We start from the raw sequence: 20,498 nt of genomic DNA, 5'->3' as shown, positions 1-20,498 counted from the left end.
TTTTTTTCTCTCTCACAAATCACTTCAGTGTTGGGATTAAAGCTCAGGTTATCGTCGATCAAACTTCCCAGATTGACCTAATCCACCGCCGTTTTGTTAATGGTATAGTGATCTGAGGAGCAGGGGGCTTGCACCTGAAGTCTATGATCATGTCTTTAATCTTCAATTGTAAAACTTCCCCAGCAATGTAAATGCAAACTGAATAGTGTACCAAAAGTGCACCAATCTAGTTAAATCTACAAAGAATAGATGTTTAAGATGTCAATTGCTGGGTAAATTAAAAAAAAAAGAAAAGGAAAATACCATCCACAGAAACCTCCACAAATGGTAAAACACCTTTTAAAAAACTGAACTTCTTATATTGTAACCCAGCCAATATTCGTTAGATTGGCTATTAGGTGTAGGTGAGGCGAGAAAAATGGCCGCCTATTGGTAGCTATTAACAAGAGCAGACACAATCACCTACTGAGGCACAGTCCCCACACAGGAATACAGATTATCTTCTGGGCTCAGGCCTGATTTGTAGCAGCTCATTGTGAACTTGGCTTTTGTAGCTGGCAGTGTTTAGTGCAACACAACTAATAGGGATACTGATTATTTATCCTGACCCGTCCAAGCCACACAAAGCAGCCATTGTTTGGTGCCGTGTACTGTAGTAAACACAATAGGTATTCAGATTTTTCCAGACTCTCCTCTACTCTCGAAGCAAAAAGAGAAAAAAATATGATTTACAGGAATATTGTGATTTGGAAAAGTGCAGGATGTGAAATCCTGTGAAATAATGATTTTTGTGCCATTATTGCCTAAAGAAAAACATGTGAAAATCATGCAAACTGCTCTGTCAGTCATGAATGGTTCCACAACTGAGGAAATTGCTCAGTAATTTCCAATTTCACATCTTCTCCATCTGATAAATACTGACATGTTTTGGCAATTTGATCTTGAATGACAGCAGCAGGAGATCACTGTGAAGTCAAAATACGACTTTGTGTTTCGACATGTACCGCTCCGGTAACGAGACATTTAGAAGACAAGACACAATTTAGAGAAGGCCATTTTCTTCACCGTACTTGCATATAGACTTAATTCAACAAATAGGATTTAGGGGTTAAATCTATTATTAACAGTCTGAAAACCACATTCGAGCATAATTTACATTCTTCCCCAGAGCAAGCATTTAGCTCTGTTGATTGCTCTGCAGTCAAGCCAGAATTGAGTTAATTTTTGTTGCAATAATGTGAATTTACTGTGTCACCACGTTGCCTTCTGCTAATAGAAGCAGAGAAGAAAATGAGAAGTGTAATAATGAAAGTAAATGTAGATGATGAGGGCTGTGTTGTATCGCTGTGATATTTTGGTAGCCTAAGGGTACCAGGCTGACACTCTCATTCAACAAGGGGAACGACTGAACTAACAAGTTTTTCATATTTTGTCTTCTGGGAAAAACTAACCCATATTGAGTTACGTATGCCTTGCTTATCCATCACCATCATTTAGTTCCCCATCACCTCCCCTCCTCTCCAAAAGGAACACATCCAAATACAGAATACGCTTCTACAAAACATGCAGACTTTTCTTTATGCAAGGGAACACACATTCACATCAGGAAAAACATGTATTTAAAAAAACACACCCACATATGCTCACAAGACAACACTGCAAACACCCACAGAACACACATACTTGTCATACACACAACATCTGTCTGTTCATCTACGGCTTTGCCTCCTTTTTTATAGCAAACAAAGACACATGTTTTCCCCTGAGCGTTTGGATCTTCTCAGGATCTATTTTCTTGTTCAGTGAGCTCTAGAGCTCAGCGTCTTAAAAAGACTCCAGTTTTGTTCCGCATGTCACAAAACATGTTCCAGTGCAGTGTGTCTTCCCTTCTGATCGCATGAAGTTATTTCCTGTTCCTGTAGAGTGTGAGTGAAGGTGTGAGGAGTCTGGTGTATGTTTGCATATCTTGGATCTCTACCTGTTCACAGACTGTCAGGCTGTGTGGTTTTCTGTGTGTGTGTCATGTTGCTTTCGTCTATATTTATGAGTGGCATGACGGCTTGTGGCCGTGGTGTGAGAGTAGAATCCTGCGTATGACTGAAGACATGTTTTGATGTGGTGCAGTGCTAATTTCCATGTCAAGCTAAGGAAGAACAACAGTATTTTTTGGCAACATTTTTATGGCCACCTGATGAGTGTAGTTTCAGTGGTCACAATTTTTTAAGCCCTGTTTTTGTCATCAACATATGTTGGAAGTATCTTGCCATCTAGGCCGCTAATTTGCCAATGTACGCAAGCTAGCTGCGACCTTTGTCTGTCTACCTGTTGGAGCAGGGAAGCCAGCGTTTAGTTTCCAAGCGATCTTTGGCTGAAAACTTCTCCTCGTACCCTTTCCCCAGGTATGTTTTGGTAAACTAAATTGTTTATAGTGTTTTGACTAACTGTCCTCCATAGGATAAGAAAAAAACATTTTAATATTAAATTTAGTTCTCTGAATGATTATTTTTTACATTATGACAATTGCTGAAAATGTAATTTACTTGGTTTTATGTTATAGTCTTATTTTATCTGTGTTTTGGTTCTCCACCACCTGCTGACAGATCTATTGGTCATGATCCATGGTGGTCAAGCTAGCTCCTATCTGCCTGTGAAAACCCGCCACAAATCAGCTTATTCCCCTTTAACCGAACCGCTTTGATGTTTACAGATATATGTTTGAACAATTCTGTCACATGGTAACAATGTATTAAGCTGCTATTTGCAAAATCCACCATGTCCGCAAGCTAGCCGCTAGCTTCCTGTGATACTTGGTGACTGGAAGGTATAGCTTACATTTGGTTTATCAGACTTTTTTCTGAGAACAGCAGCCTGTCCTCTTGATTCAAAACAAGTTGAAGTTAAATTATTGTTATATGATATGTTGGACTTATTTTGTTTCTATTACATTATAATATTAAACTTCTATTTGCTATGCAACACTTAAAATGTAGGAATCATTGAAGTTAGGTGCTAACAAAGAAAAAACAAAGTGATAATTTGACATCACTGTTAGCCTTGGGTTTGAAGTCATTCTATAATTAGGTTTTACTAAATCCATACTTGGTAACCACAGTTTGGTGAAGGTGTTTGGATCTGTTGCTGAACCAGTCAAAGTTGGATGGTGAAAAAGAATTAATAATGTGAAAAAGCCTTAAGAACTGTCGTCATCAGTCTTCACTTAGTATGCTGCTTTCGCTTCCTGCCACTCTCCTGCCAAGTCAAACAACAGAATTCCTCTTTTGAGCATTTAATAATATAGAGTTTTCAGAGAGTGTGCAGGTGTGCCCTCCAGCAGAGGGCCTTTATCATGGAGCACCTGAGACACCTGCACGGTAACAAAAGGAAATTACTGTATGCTGTCAAAGTATATTATAGGTATGGGGAACAGTGGTGTGTGTGTGGGTGGAGGGGGGGAGGGGTGATATGGTGGAGTGATATGTGCATTTTGGGTGATGAAGGTAAAGCTATTTTTCCAGTATCAAGAGCTTGGCTTGAGAGTGTATTGATTTTTTTCCTTGAAGGGCACCAATATATATTTATTTTAAGACATAAATAGCAAATATAGCAATACAGTTGGATGGCATGCACCCATTATGTCAACTCTTTCTATGTACAGATGTATTTTCGCAATCACATACTGCATGTTCGCGGATGGGGTGAAAAAATTGGCCTTGTTGGTTTGATCATTAGATATTACTGCACATATTTGGAAATTAATTCAGATCAGGCACAAATAACTAGAGAAAACTTGATCCTTGTGTTAGTCCAAGCGCACACTACTTGTTTATTTTGTACTGCATGTGTGTGAACATGCAGAAATCTTCTTAGTTATATTGTGTGAAAACAACACACAACAACATAGAAAAAATGGTCTGAAAAGAGTAAAATGAGAAGAAAACACATTGAAACTAGGAGCTTGAGACAGTGACGGAGAGAGCATGAAAGAGAAGGAGGCAGGTAAAAATTGGGTGTCATATAAAACGGGAAAGAGCGGAGTTTGGAATGTGGCCAAAATATCAAACTTGATTTTTATAGGAGGTTTCAGAATTGCACTTTTAAAGGCTGAGCCTTTTACCTCTCACCCACACATCTCCCTCTAACACACACACACACACTCTGTCGAACAGTGGTCCCATGACATGATGTGACAGTATAAGGCGGGCGGAGAATGTCTTGGTTGCATAATACAATGTCTCACTTGCATGAACACACTGCGTTTAGACACAAGTGTGTTTTTGTGTGTTAATTCCATCCCCTGATGGTGATTCAGCTCACTGTTCATGTCTACTCTGATCTTAAATGCTGGTGATGTGTGGGGCAACTGCAGTGCCGCAGCACCATCTGTTGACTGGAATTGGCAACTACAGCTGAATTCAGCAGCAATGCAGAACAGAACAACAAGATTATAAAGTTAAAAAAAAAAAAGCCTCATGTTTGAGAGGGACTTAAGGCAGTCTTTTACTGCCTCCCCCTATGCTTTTGCATTTCCTTGTTTTATTGGCTGCAAAGGTTTATTGTCATTACATACATCTCTGAAAGGTTTATAGATAGTGATACTTTAGTTCAGGTAATATAACCCCCCCCCCCCCCCCCCCCCCCCGCCCACTGAAAAGTCTACACTTCTGTTTTCCTCATGGAAAAAACTCCACCAAAAACAGCTCCATGTAATTACCTAACACAACCTGCTTTAACTAAAATCAACTTTTAATAACATCAAACAGAAATTAACTTCTTGGGACGCAGAAGGCCAGGACGTCGAGTCTTAGCAGCTTCTAAACATCAGATTGAGATGAGAGAAGAATTGACTTGTTATTAGAGAAATGCTATCAAAACATTTTTAGAGTAAATGTGTACTCATTAGAGCGATTTTAATGAATCTGCCTCACTGTGATTTATGTAGCTTCTTCATAGTTGTGCGACAAGTAACCATGGTTACAATTTTTTTTTTGCTGGACTCAGGGAATTCGTCCAAAAGCTTCCTGCTATATCTAATACCTTAGACCTGACTTATGCACATCACTTCATTTATCTGTGAGTGAGGGGGCCCATACAAGTATGCAGTAGTTACCATGCATGTTTTCCTCAAATGCAGGTAAAATGCCAATGTCTTACCAGCAACATCATGTGAGTTGTAAAGCCCAACGACTTAGTTTAATTTTGATGCCTTTTCTTTGAATTGACCAAACACAATGTTTTTCTAACCTTGAGAAAACTCTCAAGTTAATGCTGAACGTTTCCAAAATGCTGCAAAATACGGTGCAAACTTCAACTTTAAGGTCTGAGGTTAAACATTAATTGTTTGTATTCCTCATGTTCCTCCTTTCTTCGTTTGCGAGACTTCTGTCATTCCACTTCCTTTCGATCTGTTTCTCCATCTTGCTGTCTGCGCTATCTTCAACGATACAGTGTGGCCCGTTCCACATCTCCTCATCCATCTCCCTCTCATCCAACTCCAATCTCCAAACCCCAACTCCATTCCTGTTGTCTCATTTCCTGTTTGTTGCTCCTGCAGTCTCTCCCTCTAATCTTCATCCTTACATCGTTTATCTTGGGTGTTTCATTCCCCGTTCCCCCGAGGCTCTGACAGCGTGAAGGATTTGTCAGGGGACACAACAGACTGTCTGAGAGGAGGTGCACGTCCATCAACAGAAAGTGTCACAAGTGAAAACAAATAAAGACATATACCAACAGGAACATTACAGTACATTGTTTGCAAACCGATAATGATATCAATATGTTCACCTTACTGTTGGAGGAAGAAATGAAGTGCATTAGGAATGTATATTCTCCAAGAATGACTATTTAAATATTTTATGAGTCACAGTTCTTGTCACTGTTTTATAACTCTGGTAGCATTTTAAATGGGTACTGCAGTACACTAACACTGCAGAGAGCTGTCTCCCCTCGCCCCCCTCCTCCATAGAGTCGATTTGCATGCAGGTCGACAATTAAGCTTCAGTGTTTAACCAGCTCTACATCAGTTCTTAAATCCTTTTTTTTTGCTTTCTCACCTCCCTCCATATTTTCAAAAGCATCTCCAATATTTATCCCAGTTTTACCATGTGTGTGGTCGTGGCGCTTATTAGAAAACTCTTGAGACTTTTTGGAAGAATCACTTCTATCCGAACCAGATCACTTGCCAGCTTCCATCGCTGCAACCCTTGTTGGTTTGCTGTTTGCCTGGCAAAATGGCAGTGTAGCGGTGCCAACTACATCTCTGGGCAAAACAAAAAACAAACTATTCCGCACAGGAATCAAAACTAAGGAGGAGGACATACTGGCTGCTGCACTGGTGACAGAGAAGCCAGACCTTTAACAAAGCATGTTTCCTTTATGTCTGATGATTTGGTAAGTTCATATTGATCCTTTAACTGCAAATTCTTTGATCCACTTTCCTGATACTGTACTTATTGTCTTCTGGGAGTTTATTTAGCACTATATCAGATGAATATAAGTTGGGTACTGCTAGCTTTCTTGTTCTTTTTCGATAAAATGTGTTCTTTGACTGCTTGAAATCTTTATCCCAAGGTAGACGTAAATAAAGGAGACTGCAATAACCAAAAATAAAAAAAATGGTTCAAATTTGGTAACATTTCCTCATCTTTTGTCCTCAGATGAGCCTTCAAGCGACATTTCACATGGTCCTGATCCTCCATGCACCTGGCTGGCTTGCCAGTTCTTTCTGCACCTGCATCTCTCTAAGAATATCCACAAATGTCAATGCAGAAAAAGTCGATGATGGACAAAAGTCGATGCCCATGTGTTGGCTCCCATAGCACCAGATTACTTTTGGGATTTCTCTGGGGATAAGGGTGGCCTTCTGGGTCTAGCATTCACATCCCTATAAGATATGAGCAGGTTTAGGCACAGCAAAAAAAAATGGTCTCACATTCAGAAGAATTATTTTGAATTTTGTGGAAAAAAATGTTACCCAAAGGAAACTAAAACATGGTCACATTATATACATGTCATATCCGACTTTCATTTATACAATTCAACTTTAGTCTTGCACGTGATAAAAAAACAGCTTTAATTCCTGTTTTTCTTTGACCCTCTAATGAATCCCAACCAAAACCATGCAGACTTTGTTGCCATTTATAATACATCACCTAAAAACTAATTACTAAAACTATGCAGGGGGACAAGAAAATGTGATGAAAATAACTTTTTGCACAAGTTACCTGCGTTAGTTTCTATCGAAGCTAGCACTTTTAGAATTATGGTGGGAACTAAGGCTATTCTCATCTGCAGATGTAGGGAAGTTTGCTCACAAGCCCTTTTTAGATTGGGCAGATACATTGATAGGCCTATTATTCTTCCTGGAGCCTCATCTATGCTTTTGCATCTTCCTGTTCAGCAGGAGTCTGGGGAAACGTCAATGCAGAAAAGTTACAACAGCAGCAACAGATGCAAGTAGCTCAGGTTTAATAGCACTTCCAACAGAGCGGAGGTGCAAGTGAATATGATCCTGTCTTTGATTTACAAGCAACTGCAGTCCTCTCGCTGATGGTTTATTTTGATAATGGAGCATTCGGGAACATCCTTACCCTGCACCAAACTAAATGAGAGAGAGATATTTGTTTTTACTTGTTATTCATGAGTTTTAGTTTTACTTTATGCAATCTGAAAATAGCCGAGGAATTTCTGTATCCCAGTGTTTATTTCATACAAACCTTGGGTGGTTATTTTATCCAGCAGCAAGTTCGGATTTTACTACTTTTTCCCTCCACTGTGTTTGATCTCACAGTTGGATGCACAAACTGTATTTTCTGTTTCAGGGTTTATTTTCTGTTTTCAATCTTTCTTTGTCCAGCTTCACTACTGAACAGCTTGGGTACACAAACTAAGCACAACATGCATTCTTACTTTATTTATAACAGACCTGCACTTTTTGATGTTTTGATTAAAGGACTCATTGATAAAGGAGTCATGCAACTTTTTTCTGCTGCAAAAAAAGGCACATTTGTAAAAGACTTTCCTGCAATGCTTCCTCACTAACATTTATTGAGCCACAAAGGCTCCTCGCAAACAGAGTGAGTCATTCCATCTCTGGTTAGCTGCTGAATGAGCGCACAGTAATGTGCTGAAATTATTGATCCAATAAAAGGGCCTGACAGCCTCATCTGGTCTGAAACAGAGAAAGGAATCGATGGTTATTTTACCTGCCGGACCACACACTACAGGAAATACCCTTATTTTTTGCATCTCACCTTTTCCTGGCTTTTGTTAACACATATGCTTCGTTTAAAAAAAAGCATTATTTTAGCAGGTATAGAGGTTAAAAATGGAAGATTTACATTGATTAAGTTTGAAATTGTACAAAATCTGAATCTGTAGTCTGAAGATACACAGAAAGCACATTAGAGGGTTTTCAAAATCTTCTCTTCCTTTATAGTGTGATTACTTTTAAAGTTTAGATTCTTGACTGTTCAGAAAGACTTGTCCCTTAAAATCAGAAATGCCCCTTTATATTTTTTCACCTATACAGTAAACACAGATAAGATGAGAAGTGAATCAATCCTGGAGCAAAAAAAACTTCATTTTTCTCATTTCTGTTTTTTGTTGTGTGTATCATACATTGTTCCCTTCATTGCATTTTGCTTTATGCTCTTCCAGCGCATCTCAGAATGAGTGTGTTATCTATTGAATAGACCGGAACTTTATCAAGCCTGTGAGTTTCCCTCTTGTGGTCCTTTCCCCCCTCATATTAACTTAGTTTTATTTTTGTTTCTTCAGCTTACTTTTTTTTTTGATAGTGGATTGCAACATTCCAAATTAAACATATAAAAAAAACATACACACAATAGACTGTATATGTACAGTATGTATATGCATATGTATATATAAAAATGGATGACATGCTCCCCCACCTCCTCCCGTTGTTCAGAAGTGAAGCCAAAAACCCTTTTACGGATGTTGACATCACTTTTTATACAATAAATAGTACATACAATAGTGCACATACACAACAACAGGTTATGTATTCATGCAAACAAAATGTTGTAAATGGACTACAAATGTCATACATACAGTCTCCTTGTATATAGAAGTGTATAGACGTCATGTTCTACCTAATTTTCCCCCCGGGAAACATAAAATGTTTTTAATTCTGATTGAGACACTTACTATCTACTACTACTAACAAACATTTTTACAAATTTGTAGGTTTAAATTGTGCACACACAGAACCACACACTCAGAGAAACACTCAGGGGATTTATGCAGTCTGATAATTGGCGACAGGTTTCAATGGACTCATTTTATCTGCGAGTGTATTGAGTTTCTCTCTTAGTCTTATTAAGACAGGGGATTGAAAGCAGATCAGATATCAAGAATGAGTCACATTCTCTTATTGTCTCTGACTCTAAGTGGGAGCTTTACTCCCAATCGCACTTTGAATGATTCTTCTGCTTCGGAAAGGTGAGAAAAGTCAGACAGAAACAGTATTATATAAATTTCCCTTTGCAAAATTTCTTGTGTTTTTTTTATTATTTTTTTTATGCAAAGATTTTTGCTTCTGTTTTGGATGAAAAGCAAACTGGAGCACAAAGATAGTAATGGTTGTGAGAGCTCTTTGACATCACTCCAGTTTTTGAAACTTGAAGCTGAAGCACATCTCTTTAGATACCTGCTGAGAGTATCTCTTCAGTTCCATCATAAGTGAATAGAGGAGATGTTTCAAGCAAAATATAGTGGAGAAAATTTGCTATTAAATAGTGTGTAGGGTTCAGGGATATATTTTCTATTAAATACAAATACTACCAGGCACTCCATTTTGTTTTTTAAATGGTTTTCTTATGAATTCAGTCAATATGTTTGTGTAAACCACTTGGATATGGTCTCAAACATTTAATCATGGCCAACTAGACCTCTGTGTGTGTGTGTGTGTGAGACAAAGAGTAGTGTGGTGTGTTTAAGTATATGTATGTGAGTATGCATGGCCTGCAGCCACTAATAATCTTTCTTGTCCCAAAGGTCACATGAGCATGAGACACAGCAACGTGATAGGGCAACACCTTTGTTTCATCCTCGTCTCAAAGGCACACGCTCTCTCACATCGCAACTGCAAATTCTACAGGGTCTCAAGTAGACTGGAAATATAAGATTGAAACAAACTGATGTACTTTTTTGGGGTCATAACATATCAAGAAACATTATTTTCTCACGGATTCATACTGATACAGTTTACCTGATACTATAGTCGACACCTCTGATTTCAAACATGATTATATCCAACATGGATTAATATGCTTTAAAAATAAAAATGAGTCAATGTAACATCACTCAGTCTAGCAAATCTAGCGAAATGGGTTCAGAAGAAAACTTACAGTCTAATGGGCGCACTCACACTAGGCAATCCATATCATACCTAAGCACGCTTGTGCCCTAAAGTCCAGTTCGTTCGACAAGTTTGAGTGCTCCGATCTGTGCTCAAGCACGGTACACTCTCTTGGCCCTGGCATGCTTGGAAGAGGTGTGCTTCAGCATGGTACAGTTCATGCATGGGTACACAACGTGGACAGCCTTCTAATTGAGAAATCCTGGAGTGTTATGGCTGTATCTGACTAAAATGAAAGTAATATAGTATCTGATTAAAACTAAGCCATGAAGTCAGTAAAGTAAAGGAGCAGTCTTGTTCTCTGAGTTGTTCTCCGATGTGAGGATGCAGGCCACGCGTCCCTTTTATTTTTTTAATTTCCGAGTCCACCTTTCTTGTGAACTAAGCATGCTCCATAATTATGCGAAGCCTTTCATGTGTTGCATTACAACAGTATGCACAAGCGGTAACCGTGCTCTGGCCCGGTTTGTCCTGGAGCGGTGTGAGTGCAGGCCAGCACTGTGGAGGTGGGGCAATCGTGCTTAAACATGGTGCAGGACAACCTTGCCCGATGTGAGTGTGCCCTATGGTAATCACACCAAAAACATGTTTTTTATTTAACTATTGATTCAACATTTTGGCAAATACAAAATGCATGAATTTGAAGCCTAGAGGAGCAGATGGTCTTTGTGCTAAGCTAAGGTTAAGCTAAGGTTACTGGCACATGTCGCCAACTCAAATCTATAGCACAGACATGGAGAAATGTCTGTACATAGGAGAAAGACAACATCCACAAGCTTATTTATCCTGTAATTTCAATGAATATTTTGTGTAACTAGGGCTAGAAAAATGACTCTGCAAACACACAGTGCACCATGAAGTATTCACTTTTTAGGAGGAAGGCTGCTGGCATCTCGATTGCCACTGCAGGGGAGACTAACAGCCTCATGTTGTAATTAGGAGAAGAAAATATGCTGCCCATCACTCCACCCCTCATCAGGATTTCCCCCCCAGCTGTATCAAGTCTATTATACGTTCGCCTCAATAGCCTTGAATGCACTTCAAAGTTATAGAGAAACGACTCATGACAAACTTTTGTGGATGTCATGCTGAAAATGGTTTTACATGTGCCGTCCAATACACACTTACTGATGTGTAGAAAATTGCACATTCATTTAACACGGCATAATTACCAGTTAGAATTAAATGGCCTTTGGCAGGAACACAGCCATGCTGGGAATGAGGTTAATACAGCCAATCAGAGTGAGCCCGACACATCACACCATCTCATGCAGCTGCAGTAGCAAATGACATTGATTATGTGATATAACAAGGACAAATCTGCAAATACAAAACTGTAAATACAAAAATAAACAACACATTGTTAGACATTCAAAGACACAAATAGCAAATTTAAACAGCAAATGTTTCTCAAGATCACCCACAAACACATCTGGGAGAAAATGGTCAAAAGGTATGAAGGAAGTAGACTTAAGATAGATCTGTAGAAAAGAATGCGCCAGTGTTTAAGTCTGCGTACAGTCAAAAGAAGTCCATCAGACATGTGCATACAACAAACAGTGATGAGTGAGGGATTTAAAATGAGTGATGGACCTCAGAGCTCCATGCTACGCAGTGTCCAGAGAATAAAATATTTGGGAGGAGGCATGCATGTATAAAACAACACCATAGTCCAGCACAGGCGTAAAAGTGGCAGCAACCAGCCTCTTCTCATATTCAAAAGAAAGACAAGATTTGATTTTAAAGTAGAAAGCCAGTTTCAGCTTCAACCTTTTTACCAGCTGCTGAATGTGAGGTGTAAAAGAGACGCATTCATTAAAATACCAAGATATCTGTAGCGCCAAACAAAATATATAATGTACCCCTGTACTGTATATGATTTTGTAATCCTTGTAAATAAAATTAAGTGGAATTAAAGCCTTTATAATTGTTTGGGTGATAATTGATTCTGATTTGCTGAAGGGTGTCTTTTAATTCTGGAGAACAGGACACCTTTGTACCCATACAACTTCTTACTGGTCTAAACTACGGCGGGGTGGGAAAGTGACCACCTGTATCCAGTAAAGGGATGAATAAGCTGATATGCACTTTGTCTCTTTTAATCTTTTAGGAACAAATGTCTTAAAAAAAAAAAAAAGAAAACACACAAAGAAAAGTTTGTTGTTGTTGGATCTTTTTTTTTTTTTTTCAAATTCAACCAAACTAGCTTGTTTTGTCTTTCAACACTGTAAAATCATATGTACTGTACTTTGTGTCAACTCCACTGCATGCAATGTTTTTGACTCTGACTCTTGCTAGCTGACTGTTAGCGCTGTGACTCAGAGCTGAGCCAACATAGAGAGTGTCTTCTATTGCCAAGTCATAGCTCAGATCTGTTCTATTAATGTAACACAGAGGAAAACTTTTCCATTTCATTCATATCCTAAAGAATGGTGATGAGTTTTGCTGGTTTGATTAAATGCTCTCCTGGTTATCAAGGAAAGTGAGTGACCATGGTTTAAGCAAGGTTCAAGGTTCAAGGTTCAAGGTGTCATTCCAGAAACATGTGGTACATGAGAGCGGCAGTACTCCGGTCCCGAGCAATAAAATCAATAATAAAAGTAAGATAATAATAAAACAAGTAAGTAAAAATAAAATGTAAAACTATACTCACAATGAATATATTAAGCATGACAATGCCTTTCAGGTTGTCCATTATCAGAAAGCAACCCTGCCTCCATGTCATCCGTTAATTCCTGATAACGTACTCCTCAAAGGGTATTATCCCTGACACAGTTCAATTCTTCAAAGGACTTACTTTTGGTGTGGACTCAGCACTCAATCATTACAGTTATTATATTAGGTTCCTTTTATGTGAATTGCCAATGCCATTTTTTACAGGATACAATATTTTAAGACACCTCCAACAAGATTTTAAGCAGAAGACTGACACTTTAACTAAATGAGAGAGAGGCTGCACTCAACATCATGATCACTTGTACTTCATTATCCTGCTGTACCACAATCTGAACGTGTTTAATTCTGTCAATGATGTTCGGCATCAGCACTTGCGATATCATCTTAATGATACGCACATTTCAGGATGGCACGTAAATGCCAAACACAAAGACGGCTGCTTCTCATTTCTATAATGACTCCTCCTTTTTCAGGTGTGGAGGCAGAGCTGCTCAGAGAGACGGGATGAATACTTTAGAGCCAATTTGCAGACATCAAACTCACATGCAGCCTGGAGGATTTGAGTCTTTTCCCACCCTCACATCTATTGTAAAGTATGACAAAGGCTAATGTGTGATAAAAGTCATATGCTCCTTTCATTGGCGTTGTCCACAGGGTTAAATATACCCAAAGGCTTCAACATCCTGGACTAGCTTTACCCCACTTATCCCTAACTGCCCGACCACGAAGCTGACCTTTTCGAGATCCATTTCACAACCAGAACAAGATGTTACGAGCTGCTCTCCAATTTTCTCAATGTGTTATCACTATCATCTTGTTTCATACCCTAATTCCCCTCCTGTTTCAAGGCTTTATCGCCCCCCCCCCACCCCACCCCCCACCCCCGCGTCCCATTTGTTGTTCCTGACACTGATTTCCCATTCAAGCTTTTTTCTTCTCGTTTTTTGTCGTCTCCTCTTCACCTCAATCTATCAAGCTTCCTTTTCTTCTATTTCTTGCTGTCCTTCCTTTTTTTTCTCTCTTTCATTATAATGCCTACAGCACTTTTTTTTCATTGCGCTGACATCCGATGAGCCAGATGAACACTTGTTCAAAACCGCCCAATTTGACCTTATTGTGGTGTGAGTAGAAGATAGCTTCCTCTGTTAAAACTCGTCTTCTCTCTTTTGTTATTTAACTTCTCCAAGTCTCCTGTATCCGTGTGTAGACTTCAAAACTATCGTTTCATAATGCAGAGGTATGCATTTCTCCATCAGTTAACCGAATGTGCAAAACTTACATCTGTAACTTTAGACATTTGATATTAAATTAGATAGACATTCCCATTCAGCTCCTTCAGAGTAAAACATCTTCAAGTGTAGATTAAGAGTTCATTAATTATTCATCATAGCAGGTGGTTGGAAAACACTATTACAAGCAATCTGCACTAGTTTAGTGTTATGTTGCTGCACCAATCAGAGGGGATATACAACTATATATGTTTAAACAAATCAAAACAGAAATATACTTCCAATATCCAATTTTTCAGATTCATTTAGATTCACATAGATTCATATGATAATAAAAAAAAGGGCTTAGCTTTATGAGTTGACAAACCTTCAAGGCAACCTTCAATGCGCTTTCATCCACAATTCATGCAGTGCTGTAATGGTTCTGGTTTGAATAAATGTGAGCAAATATCTAAAACTGTTCAAGTCAAGCTGCCCACTTTGTCATTCCAATGTAGTTGAATACCAAAGCAACAACCCCTTGATGTCTCATACAGCCAAACAAAGTATCATTAAGCATCTGAACGTGATGCACTGGGGGATTGAAATGTAAACCATCAGCACCCCCAGAGCAACTGTTCTTGTTGACATAAGATAAAGATTTCAAATGTGTACACTAGTGTTGGTAAGGGATGTTTGAAAGATCGTGAAAAATCATTAATATTTAACTTCCTGGAATACAATGACCTCATTTTCTACCAACCAGCTTATTTGATGTGATACGAGTCGGTACAGTGTAGGCTGCATCCCTCTGCATGTGTGCTAAGAAAGGATATTTACAATAACATTAAAAGTTCATATTTTTATTTCATTTTACAGTTTACCACTTGCACTTATTCTGTTCCTTAACAAATTGTTACTTGTACATGGATGGAATATTTACTTGCACTGCATTGCTGTAGGCCCGCTTTCTCACACAATTGTACTGTTAGTGAACTAGAAATCATCATAGTCAACAACACAATACAAAAAATGAAGCAATACAAAATAATACAATTTGATATGACACGATACGATGTGATACAATGTGATATGATATGATGATATATATATATAGGATACGATACATTGTGTTGTATATGATACTGCACTATGATATGTTAACATATGAAACATACTGTACATATGATACGTTAAGATCTGTATTCTAAGATTTATGAATTAAGGACAAAGTTTCATTGACAGTGTATTCATTTCTGTATTCAGTGTTGGGGTGGGGTGGGGGGGAGCATTGTCCGTACGAAATAAGAACAAACTGGAACCCATTGTTTAAACAAGGCAGCAAGATAACTGGGAAGAAAATGTGCAGCTTTTCTTACCTGAATTTCACTGAACCTTTGAACAAGACCATAGCAGACCGACTGCACTTTCTTTGGTATGAGTATGAACCCTTGACTTCGGGGCGCAGGTACAGCATGTCCAATTTGAGGACTGAAAGAGGCATCACATGCTTTGTACCACAGAGCATTCAGCTGCTTAACAAGCTCAGTATGAACTTGGCACTTTACTGAACTCGCTACTTGACATCCCTTACATCAGGCTTAATCAGGCGATGCTTTGATGGCATCACCATTTAAGTGACATGTTTGAATGATTTTGTTTCATTTAAAGTGCTGCCCAGTTTGGTTGTTGATGAATTGTGTCTCTTTGGAGACAAATTCACCTATAGGGGCAATAAAAGTTATAGTCATTCATGATGGGAAGCACTTTGTTTTAAAAATAATTTCTTGGACAGGAATTGGTTGTGTTGTTCACTAATTGCTGTCTTAACCAGTAGAAAACACCTCCACAATGTAAGCCATGTTGGATGGGTAAAATGCATTGTGGCAGGTTGTAAGAAACAACAAATAAAAAAGCATAGACACGTTTTACAGATGCTAAACATGAACAGTGAAGGGTACAGCAGACACTGTTCAACAGATATTGGTGTTAATGTGGTGGATTCAACAAAAAGCCCTCATAGTAATACTTACACTCAACGTACTCTTCACTTTCCTTTTTCCTCTCAAGCCTTTTCTCTTCTGAATGAATGCTTGGTCAGATTTGATGACACTCCTCACCCATTTGCCTTCATCTCATCGCTCTCTCCTGTTGCTCTTTTTAACTTGACACCTCAACCCGACCTTTGATCCATTTCAAAACGTTTCTTCTGTTGAAGCTACAAAGCTCGCTCCTCTCCCCTTCCTGCTCTCGCTCTACCTCCCTCTCTTTCAAGTTTTTTTTTTTTCATCCTCTGACCCTCACACCTGACCTCTGCATGTGTAAAATACATGTTCACATTCTGATGTCATGGAAACTCTTCCCACCATCCTCATTTCTTCTCCCTTACTGTGTTTCTTGTTTCATGTTCAGACCTGACCTCTACTATCTGTTAAATGGATACGTTCACAATATTTTCATAGTGAAGCCTTCTGACTTCCTTTCCCCCTCTCTCTCTCTCTCTCTCTCATCCTCAGCTCCCTACCTCCTACTCTAAATGTGTTGCCTGTCTCATGCTGAGTCTCTCTGAGCATCTGTCTCCCTGCCTGTCTTCTTTTCAGTCTTTTCTTCATATATCCCGGCCTTAGAATCTGACCCCGGCACCATCTGTCCATCAAGACTCCCAACCCCTGCGCCTCGGTTTCTACACTATTTATCCCAACAAAATAACTCCTCTCTGTGCAAGAAGATAAATTCTGCTTTTCCTTGTGCATTCCAACAGCCTCTGCAGTGCAGTAACAGATGTCTCACAGAGGGGTGAATGTTAACTACAGCTAAATCCCATTCATTTATAAGGGCTAATGTGCGTAAGTGTTTGTATGTGTGTGTGTGTGTGTGTGTACTGGCTGGTTGGAAAGGGGATAAACAAAGTGACTTAGCGCCTGGTGTCTTGTCTCACTAAATATTTGATCAGGACTGAAGCTTTTCCTTGATGATTTTTATTGCGCAAGATTTTAAATGTGGCCTTTTTTTTCCACTCCTTATTTGTTTCTTATGTTCTTACTAATGCTCTCCCACTCCTCTCATTTGGTCTATTTCTTTACTTTTTTTAGTAGTTTTCTTTCTCCAGTCTCTAAATCTTGCTCTCATGTGATGTCTTTATCATCTGCAAGATCTATTTTGTCTTCGTAGGGGTTTGAGAGGGGTGATTTTTTTTTCACTTCCTTTTTCCTATAACAGCATTCTCTAACAGTGACATCATCCAATGATTTTGTTTGTGGTATTATATTTTATGTCTACTACTGAGAATTCCTTTTTTGTATAAAGTAGCGTTTGCTGTTCAGTCCTACCCCAATCTCAGAACTTCTGACAGTTTTTTCTGTTACAAAGTGCAGCTCGTAATAGTTTTTATTATTTAGATTTAGGCATTCCTGACGTCTCTCTACTTCTCTTTTCAATCTTCTCTCGGAGAGCCCTGCAGTCTCCTCCCCTTATGTGTGCATTGCAAGGTGGTAATATGTTAATTAGTGACGACTGGAACAAGCTCCTTACCAGGAAGTATTCTTCAGTTTGAGATTACAGTGGGGAGAATCATAGCCGTATAAGAACACGTTCATAAATCTTATTTCAACTTTTCTTAAAAACAAGCTCAAGAAAAAACTTGAGGAAGATGTTGGTTACCACGGGATGTTCCCTTTCTGACCTCCATGTACGCCTTGATTTGCACATTTATAGTTTTGAAAGAAACACCTCAATAGTTATCAAAAGCATTGCTGGGATAATTTGTTCAGCCTTTATTATTCTTTAAATTATAGGGAAAGAAAATCCTTTTAAATCATCATTTCTGTAATGTATCTTCCCATACCCGCTGTATTCAATTTTATTTCCATAATTGTTCCTGTTCTATTTGCATGAACTCTTTTCTCCTCTTGTTTCAGACACTTAAATAAATGTTCTTTGTGTTTCCCGCCTCTGTAACAGTGTGCCCTGCCTTGATTAGTTTCACCTGTGTTTGATTAGCCTCATTTCCACGAGTATTTAGTCGGTATGCGTCTGTAGCACTTCACCCATTCGTCTTTGTCTCTAATGTTATTCATCCAAGTTGTTTTTGCTTGTTTCTTCTGCTTTGTGTTTCTGGTGTCCTCATGTTGTTCTTGACCTCACCTTTTGCCTTCGTCCTGCTAGATTTGCTTTCCCAGATTCTCCTGATGGCCCACATATATAGCCTACAAAACCTGTTTTTCCATTATTAAAGTCTGATAGCATCAAGGTTGTCTTTGTAGATGTGCTGCTGCATACTTTAAGAACTGTTTTTTTTTTTTTTATTGGTGTTTCGCGTGAATGAGCAAAAAAAAAGAATCATGCTTAAGTACCTAGACATTGTGAACATGACTAGTTAACATTTACAGTTTAGAAATGTTAATCTTAGCACGATAACTGTAACAGTTCAAAACCACACTCAGATGCAGAGGAAATGCCCGGAAACAAATAACAGGTCATAAGAAAAAGTTCTATACATAAACGCTCGTAGGTCAAACACAGCCAGTCAGCAAGGGCAGAAAAATCCAACAAGTTCAAATCCACAAAATCCCAAATCCAAAAATCCAATCAAAGTTCAAAACCAGGCAAGCAAACACACGGAAAATAAGGCTGGAATGCATGAAACACTAAGAAGACAATGACAACCTGTCAGAGAGCTGGTGGAAACACAGCGGTATATATACAAGTCAGACTAATTACAGATGGGACATGTGTATGTGTTGGGACAAAAGGCGGGAAACAGAACAATGGCAGGAAGTCAGACTAGACTAAAAACAAAATAAAACAGGAAGTGAACACAAAACGCAAGAAAACAAAATGGTTGACTAACAGAATATCACAGATTACAATATCTATAATATATAAAAATGAAGGTGGAAATCCTTAATTTGGGTTTAGTTTCACCTTTGTATTTTAGAGTCTTCAATGTTTTTTGCACCACTTTTATTCTCTTTTGACCAAATGTCTCCCTCTGTCCAAGTCAGCTCTCCATGGCCAAGAGTTATGTGGGGTGAGCCACTGCATGGAAATAATTGATGGCAGAATGAGCAAACAAAACAAAGAAATGGAGCCAGCAAAAACAAATCACATTATGTTCTTCTTGTATTCTAGATGTGATTATGTATGGTGTCCTCTATCTGTAATACAGGTCCAACACAATTTGTGATTTGGTCAACAGGTTTTCATTTAGTTTTCAGAATCAATGTCAAGCTCTTGATGAAGGGAACAGCTTCACTGGATGATGAATTCCTCAGGCATACATAGAGAGGGATCAGAGAGAGAGAGAGAGAGAGAGAGAGAGAGAGAGAGAGGAGGCCAAACTGGACTGCAGCCAAGTCAAAGAGAGCTAGAGCGATATAGAGGGAGGGAGATAATCAGAGAAGTTGGAGAAAGCCAGTAGATATTGGAAAAGAGATGCAAAGAAAAGGAAATGCAGTTAACAAGATAACACTACAGAGAGAGAAACTAACAGAGAGGTGGTTGCAACTCTTCCAGGGCACATAAAGACTTGGCTTCAAAACTAAGTTTAGATTGATTCCATCACACTCAATGTTGTTCTGATAATGGGCCTGACCTTAACAGCAGCCTCGTAGGAGTCCAAATCAAAGAAGAGTGTAGCAGTCAGCTTTCTTATTTCATCTTAATTCATCCTTAATCTTCTTATTAATTTTTCACATGATGTTAAATTGATCAACAAGGCTCAAAATCTTAAGCTGCAGGTAAGGTCGGTTTCCGTAACAAGCCAAAGAGCTCATCTCTGCCCCGGGCATTTTTATTTTGAAATACTGCTGGACCTTCATGAAAGTACTTCTGGAACATTTCCTCTTAAGAACTCGATCTATTGACATTACATACTGGTGAGCAGTGTGTATATCTGAACATGTAAAGATAAGTCTTGCTGCTTTATTTATAATTTTCTGAACAGTTATCCACACACACATACAAAAACACACCCTTTCCCAACCAGGATAGAAAAACAACCACATACACAGTCCTAACCAGTATAGCAGTTACTAGAAAAAAAAAAGTAAGGTCAACAGAAGCAAAACTGGTAAGTAAAGTGGTGCAACCTGAGAGCTGATGTATAACCTGCTGGGGAGATAAATAGGAAGTGGGTAACAGTTTTGGGATCAGGTGGCTGATCAGGTGATGTCTCAAGCAGAAAAGATCTCTAGTGACGGCTGCTGAACAGGTGGGGGATGACAGGAAGATTGCTT

At 38.8% G+C, this 20,498-nt stretch overlaps 1 long non-coding RNA gene across 1 annotated transcript in view; it reads left to right on the top strand.

The window, feature by feature from the left end:
• LOC132956675 (uncharacterized) overlaps positions 1-20,498 on the top strand; it is a 176,735-nt gene that overhangs the window by 29,962 nt on the left and 126,275 nt on the right. The gene's annotated exons all lie outside the window — the stretch shown is intronic.

This window comes from Labrus mixtus, chromosome 22, assembly GCF_963584025.1.
Source record: "Labrus mixtus chromosome 22, fLabMix1.1, whole genome shotgun sequence".
NCBI classification, from domain to species: domain Eukaryota; kingdom Metazoa; phylum Chordata; class Actinopteri; order Labriformes; family Labridae; genus Labrus; species Labrus mixtus.
The sequence above is the reverse complement of the archived record's forward strand: the minus strand, read 5'-3'. Positions and strand labels throughout refer to the sequence as shown.